The following is an 11,242-nucleotide window of genomic DNA, read 5'->3' on the forward strand; positions in this document are numbered from 1 at the left end:
GGAGAAAGCAACTATTAGGAAATAGAAGGGAAATTGCCCACTCTCCTTCCGGTGCCCTTGGCATCCACATCACGTGACCATTGTGCAGTCGAACCACTGATCGGGCAGCTGCTTTGGGTAAGACGTTCCCCCCTCTACATCCAGCACCAGGCAGCCCGAGGCAGGTGGTGGAGGCAGAGAAAATGCACTCTGTCCATCAGGCATGGCATAGTTCAAATTACAGAGTCAGCATGAAAAGCCCCACTCTAAATGGACTGAAATTGGATTCTATTAAAAACCGCATGAAGCAATGCCTTTGGCTATTAATATTTGCTAAGACATAGAAGAGGGAGAGGAGGGTGGAGGCCTCTGAAGAAGGTTGGGACTCAGCTGCTGCTGAATAGCTTCTCCGGTAGGAGACCTACACTGGTCTGTTTTTAAAGTCTCAGAGAAGGTGAGGCAGGGAAGGAAGTGGGAAGTGAAATCGCTGTACCCTCATATATATGCGACTGGTCAAATCCAGTCTGATGAACCTCTCCAAGGTCACACAGCTTGTAAGTAGTTCAGTCAGAACTGGAACTTGGGCCAGTTTCCTGATGGCAGACAATCCTCTTTCCCCTAAACCAGAATGTACTCACAACGCCCCTAACGTAAAAACCGTGTGTTTTAACGTTGTGAATGGTTTTGCTGGAAAGAAGGTAGAGACGGAGTACTCACTGGTTTATTCCTCCACTAGGCGCTGTCCCTGCCTGCTCGTCAGAAGGTCCAGAGGTTAGCAAGGAGCTGCTTCGGCCTGCAAGACTCGCAGGACAGTGGCCAGAAGGAAGTAAGCAGTGCCAGGTCCACGTGGGCAGTGTCACCAGAGACAATGGGGCGCACATAGAAAGGGACATTGGGACCAATCCCGAGGGGCAGGGAGGTTTTCCTGGGACAGCCTAGATGGTAAAGGAGAGATGTATGAAGTTCAGACACGGCTCGGTGACGATCTCCGTTCTCCTCTCCAGGCTATCACACTAAAGAGGTGTCAGAGAGTTTGCAGGCTGGTGCTTTGCTACCTTTTTAGGTCCAAAGACTAAGAAATCACAGAAGATGGCAGTTTTAGCTGGTCAGGTCCCTCGGGCAGCTGTTCGTGTTCTCTGAATATAGTTAGACATTAAGACAAGTGCTTCCCACAGCTGGGAAGATGGCTCTACCAACCAACCAACCAACCAACCAACCAACCAACAAACAAACACATAAATGAATGAATGAATGAATGAATGAATGAATGAATGAATAAATGAATGAATAAATGAATGAATGAACAAACGAACAAACAAATAAATAATAAATAATAAATAAATAAATAAAAATGCTGACTGAGTTCAGATCCTCAGGTGCATATCTGTAATCCCAGCACTCAGGAGGTGGAGACAAGAGGATCCCTGGGGCTTACTGGCCTGTCAGTCTAGCTAAACCAGTGACTGTGGCCCTTTGAATGGGCCCCCCATAGGCTCCTAGGAAGTGGCACTATTAGGAGGTGTGGCTTTGTTGGTGTGGGTGTGGCCTTGTTGGACAAAGTGTGTCACTGCGGGCGGACTTTGAGATTTCAAAAGCTTAAGCCAGGCCCAATGGCTCACTTTTTCTTCCTGCTGCCTATGGATCCAGATGTAGAACTCTCAGCTACCTCTCCAGCGCCATGTCTGCCTGCACGCTGCCTTGCTTCCCACCACAACGATAGTGGACTAAACCTCTGGACAGTAAGCCTTCCTAAGAGTTGCTGTGATGAGACACCTGGCCACGGCAACTCTAAAGGCTTCCAAGTAGTCTTTCCAACCATAACAACCCTCACTCCACACGTCAGAGAACCTATGTGAGAATTGTGCCACCTTCTAAGTGTATCTATCCCAATTATACATTCTGGGACTGGGGAAATAGCTACAGGATGAGTTTGGGGGCCCAATGGACCTACTGTGAGTCAGACTTCAGCTAATATTCCATTAACCACCTGGCCTCCATAAGCCCATATTTCATTCAAAGATACCTTGTGCCAGGAAATGATGTGAGACCATCACACTACACACAGGAATCCACTCAACATGGACTGCTGTCTTGAATGTAAGTGCTAGCATTAGAAAATCCTTTGTGACTAGGGTTAGGTAATGTCTCAAAAACACAAGAAACAAACAAACTGGAGGACCACAGTGTTTCTTGGGATCCCCTGTAGTCAGTGTCAATTCAGAAGCAGTATCCAGCAGACCTGGGCAAGTCTGGCTGTTTCCATTCTCCCAACATACAGTTAAGTCCTGGTTCAGCGAGAGAGAGTCTGTCTCAAAGAATAAGGGAGAGCTTGTTAAAAGACACCCAATGTTGACCTCTGCATTCCACATGCACATGTACACACATGTGTACACAAACACAGAAGTTTTTAAAGACCTGATTTCCCTGAGGGGGAAATCCTATAACAGGTTTCATACACTGTAGCTCCCATAAGCACCTTGGATGGATCCTGACATTGCTAGTTCTCACATCTCAGCCTCTTCACACTATCTAAAGTGGTACTATGCATTAGATACGTAATGTGACCGTCTTCTTTCTAGTAGTCCCAGATTAAAAAGTAAAAGCGAAAGCAACCTTCAATAATAGAGTCTGTTAATAAAATCAAAGCTAAGAAAACTGCCAAAAATATTGAGAAGCAAATTCCACAAAAGAAGTACAGAATTAATATTCCAAATACTGCCAAACATTGCTGGAAGGAGATGGAAGACGCCTAAATGAGTGGGAATATATCTCCTGTTGATGACATGGAAGACTCAAGCTTGTCCGATGCCAATCCTTCCAGACAGATCTGGAGATTCAACACTGCTCCTATGATTGACACAATGATCATAAATTTGCTATAGAGAGTCAAAGAATCCAGAATGACCAATCTAAAAGCAGAAACAAAAGAGCATCAGGGACTAAAGGGGTGACTTAGTGGTTAAGAGCACTCACTGCTTTTTCTGGGAACCTAAGGGTGGTTCTCAGCACCCACATCAGGTGGTTCACAACTACCTATGACTTCAGTTCCAGAAGATCCAATACCTTCTTCTGGCCTCTGAAGACACCTGCACAGATGCCTCACACACACACACACACACACACACACACACACACACACACACACACATCCTCTCTTAAATAAACTCAAGATTGCATCTCCTGCTATCAAAACTTACCATGGAGCTGTAGTAATGAAGACAAGGTGATATTAAAAGAAAGAGGGTCAGTAGACCAATAGAACAACAGAATAGAATGAGAATTCAAAAACAAGCCCTGACATTTACAGTAACTCGATTTTCTACAAGGGTACCAAGACACGAGTGAGGAAAAAACTATCTTCTCAACAAATGGTGTTGAGTTGACAAGATACCCTGCACCAGGAAATGATGTGAGACCATCACACACAGGAATCCACTCAACATGGACTGCTGTCTTGAATGTAAGTGCCAGCGTTAGAAAATCCTTTGTGACTAGGGTTAGGTGATGTCTCCAAAACACAAGCAACAAACAAACAAAAATGATAACCCAAACTTCACTGAAAATGGAAAATGTACTTCAAAGGACACTTTCCAGAAGTGATAGCCCACAGAAGTTGGTGGGGAGGGGCTGCAATTAGTGTGTCAAAAAAAAAAAAAAAAAAAAAACTAATCCAGAACGTATAAAGAACTATTACAACTCGGCAGTGAGCACAACCTGATTTAAAAAGGGGTAAGGAATCTGAATACACAGTACTCCAAAGAAAATAGGCAACTGCCAACACCCACATCAGCAGAAGATCAATAACACCAGGGAAGTGCATATAAAAAGCACAGTGGGTGACCACTTTGTGCCCTTAGGACTGGCCTATCACATTGTTAACCAAAGGCACTGCAGGGAACAGATTTCCCCTGGTACCAGTTACATCCCTTTGCTTTCCTTATCACTGTGACCAAATATCCATCAGAAGCAACTCGAGGGAAGAAGGGCTTCTTTTGATCTCTAGTCAGTCCATCATGACAAGAGAGACATGATGGCAGGGCTGGCTTCTTCCATCTGTGGTACCAGGAGCTTTTGGAGTGCATTATTACATTTGGCAGATCAGGAAGCGGAGAGCTAGACCAACCTCTACCCTCAAAGCCCACCCCTATGGTTCTGCACCATCCAGCTAGGCTCTACATCCAAACCTTTCTGTAATTCCCCTGCCTTACTTACTTAGGGTTTCTGTTGCTGAGAAGAAACACCATGACCACAGCAACTCTTAGAAATGAAAATATTTCATTGGAGCTAGCTTTATAGTTTCAGAGGTTTCGTCCATTATCATCATAGCGGGAAGCTTGTCAGGGTGCAGGCAGACACAGTGCTGGAGAAGTAGCTGAGAGTTCTACATTTGGATCCACAAGCAGCGGGAAGAGAGTGACACTTGGCCTGGGTTGAGCTTCTGAAACTCCAAAGCCCCCTGCCCTGTCAGTGACACTTTCTCTAATAAGGCCACACCTACTTCAACAAGGCCACACCTCCCAACAGTGCTACTCCCTATGAGTTTAGGGGAGCCATTTTCTCTCAAACCACCACCTCTCCCCAAAAGACGTGAGACGTTTACAAGCTTTCTTCAGATCTTCCCCCTAGTTTTTCAAGCCTGGGCTCAAATAAAGCCATGTCTGTGACCTCTGTGGGCCCAATGGTTGAACAACTACAGTGGACACTGAATTTGGGTCTGGTTAAGCCCTTCAGGTGACTGACTACTGGTGTGCTCTCTGAATGTAGTCAGAGGATCAGCATGACCTGTCTGTGATCCTGACTTCTTCAAGCACAACTCACTGGTGACCAAATGTTCAAAACATAAGCCTGTGGGGACACTTCCCATGTATCTTAGCCACAGTTCTATTACTGTGAGGAGACACTATGACCAAGGCAACTTATAAAATAAAGCACTTAATTTGGGGCTTGCTTATAGTTTCAGAGGGTTAGTCCACGGCCATCAGGGCAGGGAGTGTGGAAACAGGCAGGCAGGCACGGTGCTGGAGCAGTAGCTGGGGGTTCACATCTGATCTGGAAGTTGCAGGCACAGAGAGAATGGGGCTGGTTTAGGATTTTGAAATCTCAAAGCTCATCCCCAGTAACATAGCTCCTCCAACAAGGCCACACCCCCTAATCCTTCTTAAAGAGTCTCATGGGAAGCCAGGTGGTGGTGGCACATGCCTTTAATCCCAGCACTTGGGAGGCAGAGGCAGGCGGATCTCTGAGAGTTCGAGGTCAGCCTGGTCTACAGAGCAAGATCCAGGAAAGGTGCAAAGCTACACAGAGAAACCCTGTCTCAAAAAAAAAAAAAAAAAAAAAAAAAAAGGAGTCTCATGGGGAACCAAACATTTTAACATAGGAGACCATTCTTAGGGTCTGAGAGAAGCCCCCAAGAAAGACAACAGTCATGTATGCAATTTAGCAAGAGTGTTTATTTCCAGCCTGATGGGGTGGTGAATAGCTACCCCAAAGGAGGGTCGCAAGCTCCTTTTAAGCAGAGTTAGGGGAATTCCAGGGAAGAAAGATTAACCTGGTGTTGATTGATGGAGGGAAGATTAGTCTGGGAGCTTATTGGTGGGAAGCTGTAGTGGTTAGGGGCCCCTTGGTGGTGGTGGGGACTAGTGTCTAGAGCTTGTTGATGAGAGGGTAGAGAAAGCTGTCTTTAGCTAGCAGAAGTCTGGGGGACACCTGCTGAGCCTGCAGAAGGGGCTTCGGGGTGCCTGCTGAGCTGACAGGAGGCTGGGGGGCACCTGTTAATTGGTTGCCCCTAAGTTGTGATTTTCCTGAGAATTGCTTGCTCAGCTCCAGTTTGTTCTAGTGAACCAGAACTAAGGCCTGGTTCATGTCAGGGCTGCTAGGGGAGCGTGTTATGGCCCTGGCTTGGCCATCCAGTCCTTTCAACTATAATACCCAGCAGTTCCTGTAGAAGTTCATGTCCAAGATACCTGAATGCTTATATCCACATAAAAGTCTATACACAAATGGCCATAGCAATATTATTTATAGGGGCCAAAAAGTGAAAACAACCCAAATTCCCATAAACTTGCCAATGATCAATAAAATGTGGTCAAGTCACACATGACTCAGAGAGTAAAAAGTAATGAGGTACTGACATGCTACAGAATGAACTTGACAAGGTACCGAATGAAAGGCATTGTGAGATAATCTTTTTGTACACTGTGAAGATGTGTCTCTGCCAAGGCTCCTTGGTTTAATAAAGAACTGAATAGCCAATAGCTAGGCCAGAGAGGACAGGCAGGACTTCCGGGTAGAGACAGAAACTCTGGAAAGAAGAGATGCAGGATTCATTCGCTAGACACAGAGGAAAGTCAGATGCATGGTAGTGAGCAGAGGTAACAAGCCACGTGGCAGAATGTAGATTAATATGAACAGGTTAATTTAAGTTTTAAGAGCTGGTTTGGAACAAGCCAAAGCTAAGGCCAATCTTCCATAATTAATTCTTATTATAATAATTATTAACAATGGTAGTGGTTATTAATAATTAATATGTGTTAGTAATAATGAGTCTCCATGTTATTATTTGGGAGCTGGTGGTCCAAAGAAAGTCCAACTACAGAAAGGACCTGGTCACAACATACTCCATATTATATGATTTCCAACTTACATGAAATTTCCAGAATAGGTAAATGACAAAGACAAAAAAAAAAATGTAGCCAGGCCATGGTGGTGTATACCTTTAATCCCAGCACTCAGGAGCCAGAGCCAGGCAGATCTCTGTGAGTTCAAGGCCAGCCTGGTCTACAGAGTGAGATCCAGGACAAGCACCAAAACTACACAGAAAAACCTTGTCTTGGAACCCCCCCCCCAAAAAAGGTCACAATTTCTTAGGGGACAGAGTTAAGGGGTTGAAAGGAAAGGATTTATATCCGAGGGTTGTGGGGCTTTTTATTGAGGTAATCAAAATGTCGTACAACTGATTGTGTTGATGGACACACAACACAATTAGCCATTGAAATGTGTACTTTAAATAGGCACATTCTATTTTTGTGGTTGTCATTGTTTTTGAGACAGAGTTTCACAATGCAGTTCCTGTTGGCCTGGAATTTGCTATGTAGACCAGCCTGGCTCTTGAACTCACCAAGATCTGCCTTCCAAGTACTAGGACTAAAGGTGTGCACCACCACGCCCAACAGTACATTTTATCTTGATAAGACTCCTACGATCATTTATCTAGCACAACAGATCTAAAATGTTACCATTTCATCAAAAAATACTTGGAAGATGAAGCAGTCAGTAGACTGCAGGGACCTTCTTGTGGCTTTAATCCTGATCCTTCATGGAGTTCCCAATGCCATCATTCCCAGGCTCTTCTGCAAGCTTCTGCTGAGCCAAGACTGCTTGCTGCAGGTGAGAAGAGGCCCCGTTCCATGAGCCTCCCTCTGTTGGCTTTGTGTTGAGCCACACAGCCTTGATAAGGTACCGTTGCAGATGCCCAAACTTACCAGGTGCATATCTCTTTTAAGAAGATGGGGTTTATCATAACCCCATCCTCACAGAATCTCCTTGAGGATTGCATGTGATAATACACACAAAATGCTGTGTAGAGAGTACAAAGTCAGCACACTTTAGAATTAGCTAATCAAAAACAACAAACATAGTCATTATTCTGTCTCCCAGTTTTAACAGAAAGCCGATTCTTGGGAAACATCCTTCTCCAGAAGGGACCTTTATGCCCCTGAGCTGATTCCGGAATCCTAACTCCAACATGGTCAGTTCACTTCCACTGACTGGAATTCACCCTCCTACACCTGCAGGCATCCTCAGGAGCTTCCACTCACAGCCTGCCTTTGGCGCTGTTCAGAGCAAGTTCTTCAGTGTGGCATCATTCCAAACAGTTAAAGACAGACTCTGAGCTCTCTCACAGTCTCCTGTTTCCCTAACCTATATATCCTCGGTTTCTTCAACTCTTCTTCATTTCACAGATTTTCCCACTCTAAGCCTTATTTTTCAGTTCTTAAACTCAACAGACTGAACTGGAAAGAGATTTCCTGACACTGGGACTGTTTACATGCCTGGCTTTGTTATCAGATCATCTGGCAGTGGGCAGTGTGCTCCTGCCTGCCATATCTTATATTTGTATCACTGACTTTTAATTATTGTTGTAAGTATGTTTACAGTATCGCTACCACTATCCAGGCTTTCACTTTGTGTTTATTTTGGTTACCAGTGGTCACTGGGTCTGAAAATACTAAATGGAAAAGTCCATTTTTAAAAAAAATCCATAAATTCTAAGCTAGACAGTAGTGGCGCACACCTTTAATCCCAGCACTCAAAAGGCAGAGGCAGGCAGATCTCTGTGAGTTTGAGGACAGCCTGATCTAGAGTGAGTTCTAGGACAGCCAAGGCTACACAGAGAAACCCTGTCTCTCAAAACAAAAGGAAACAAACAAATTAAAAAAAGAAGGAATATAGAAAAGAAAAGAAAGGAAAGGAAAGGAAAGGAAAGGAAAGGAAAGGAAAGGAAAGGAAAGGAAATCCATAAATTCAAAACGGCGCACTGTTCTGAGAAGTATGATAAAAATCTCACATCATCCTGTACCAACCTGCATGGGGCATGAATCATCCTTTATTCAACATATCCACACTGTATACACTACCCACCCAATAGTCATTAGCAGGTACCTCAGTTATCAGCTGTCATGGTGTCACGGCAATTGTGTTCAAGTGCCCATATCATCCTTAATAATGGCTCTCAAGGTGAGGGACCAGTGACCTAGAATTTGGATATGCCCAAGAGATCCTTTAAAATGCCTCCTCTGAGTGAAAAGTCCAGTAAGAGATCTTGGAAGAGACCAAGAGAGACAACTCATGTAACTTCCACTGCAATGTGTTTATAGTAAATTTATTGCTGATTATGATTGTTGTTATTGGTTATTTTTGAAAATCTCTTCCTTTGCCTAATTTGTAAATTAGACCGTATTACCTGTTTATTGGGACAAAACAGAATATAGAGAGAGTTCAGCTAGATATAATTTCAACGTTAGACATCCCGTAGGGTCTTGAAACATATCCCCTGAGAAGGAAGACTATAGGACTCCCAAATGCCCGACTCTCAGGTGTAAAGAAAGTCTGTCCAGCATTAACAGTCCAGCGAAGCATCATCCTTATCCTAGGACGTCCTCATGCTGTCTCCTTAGACAATCCTCCCGAAGCTTCCAAAGAGCGAGTACTATGCTGATTTCCAGCCTCACAGATTCTTTTTCACAAACAGAAATTCCTGTGAGTAGAATAACACAGCGTGAGATCTTAGTCTGCAATTTTATTCCTAGTAAATTGCTCATATAGATCCCAGTCCTTCTTCACGGTCTGTTAAAGGCATTTTGGTTTCATCTCCCCAACCCACACCTAGCAGTCGATTGCCTCAGCTCTGTGCTACCTTCAGATTTGGTGATAGTTCTTTCTGTCCTTAACCTAACAGCAGATAGGAACCACAAAGGAGCCCACGGGTACTTAACTAGACAGTCTGCAGTCTGCAGCTTAGCAATGAGAAGCCCTGGACCAAGGAGGCACAGGAAGACAAGCCTCCTTGATAGACAGAATCCAGATCTATTCAGATTCATTTATAGTGGAAAAGAAATGGCTTTCTCCCACTCTCCCAGGTTCTTGGGCTGAATCAAACTGACAAAAATCATATTGGCTAACAGGAGAAAGCTCACTTTAATCATGCACCACAGTGCCACAAAAAAATATGAGACTCGAGCTGGGCGGTGGTGGCGCACACCTTTAATCCCAGCACTCGGGAGGCAGAGGCAGGCGGATCTCTGTGAATTGGAGGCCAGCCTGGGCTACCAAGTGAGTTCCATGAAAGGCGCAAAGCTACACAGAGAAACCCTGTCTCGAAAAACAAAAACAAAAAAAATTAAAAATTAATAATAATAATAATAAGAGACTCTAGGAGAGCCAGATGATTAGAGTTTATATAGCATCCTGGGCCACAGAAAGGAACAGAGATTGGAGACTGGGGGCTGTGGGGCTAGTTGAGAGGATGAAAAGAAGAAACTTGGTGAAAAAAATGTTGGTTTGTTATGTAAGTAAGAGTCTCTCAGGCCTGAGCAGTGGCGGCGCACGCCTTTAATCCCAGCACTGGGGAGGCAGAGGCAGACAGATCTCTAAGTTCAAGGCCAGCCTGGTCTACAGAGCAAGTTCCAGGACAGTCAGAGCCACACAGAGAAACCCTGTCTCAAAAAGGAAAGAAAGAAAGGAAGGGAGGGAGGGAGGAAGGAAAAGAAAAAAGTCTTTCAGAGAATCTAGGAACATCCCCTTTGTGATCTATAAAATTATTTTTGAGACAGTCACTATATGTAGACCAGACTGGCCTCAAATTCACAGAACTCTACCTAGATTTATCTCCCAAGTGTTGAGACTAAAGGCTTGTGACACCACAAGCCTTTAAATATATATATGTGTGTGTGTGTGTGTGTGTGTGTGTGTGTGTGTGTGTGTGTTTGTAGACACAAGTACAGTACCCAAGGAGGCCAGAAGAGAACATCAGACCCCTTGGAGTTGGGGTTACAGGCAATCATGAGCAGCCAATAGCAGGTGCTGGGAACTGAACTCACGTGGTACTACTTAGATGGTATTACTCTACCATCCCTCCTGCCCTCAATACACAGGTTTAACTAATGAAAAGTTAGATGCAAATCTCTTTTTTAGAAATTTTTATTTCAGTGTGTGTGTGTGTGTGTGTGTGGTCAGAGAACAACTTTTGGAAGCTAATTCTCTCCTTTGCCACCTGGATTCTAGAGATCAAACCCAAGTTGCCAGACAAGGGCTTTTACCTGCTGAGCTATCTCGCCAGCCCCAGATGCCAAAATCTTTAAAGACAACTTCTCAGAGATACCTGGTGTGTGTGGTTTCTCAAAATAACCATCCAATAGCCAGTTTGGCAGAGATGGGTGTTCTGGGGTGACCTAGCTTGCTCACTGATGGTCTTATTCCAGGATGCTCTATCCTGAGAGACGGAGTATTGGAAGAGGGAAGTTGGGAGTGAGGTGTGTGCTGGGAGAGGACAGGGCTCAGGAGAGGGATCGAGAGCCACACCCATGGAAGACAGGTCTCAGTGGAAGGTGGAAGGAGGTCCCAAGGGAGAGAACTGAGCACAGGGGAAGGCCCCAGGTTTCCAAGGTTCCCTCCCTGAGGAGTCCTGAGCTAAAGCTATTGTCTGCATTTAATATTATGCTTTGTTTCATTTTGTTTGTTTTGCTAAGTCCTAAATAGAGCCTGG

The sequence above is a fragment of the Onychomys torridus genome, chromosome 14 (genome assembly GCF_903995425.1).
Source record: "Onychomys torridus chromosome 14, mOncTor1.1, whole genome shotgun sequence".
NCBI classification, from domain to species: Eukaryota; Metazoa; Chordata; class Mammalia; order Rodentia; family Cricetidae; genus Onychomys; species Onychomys torridus.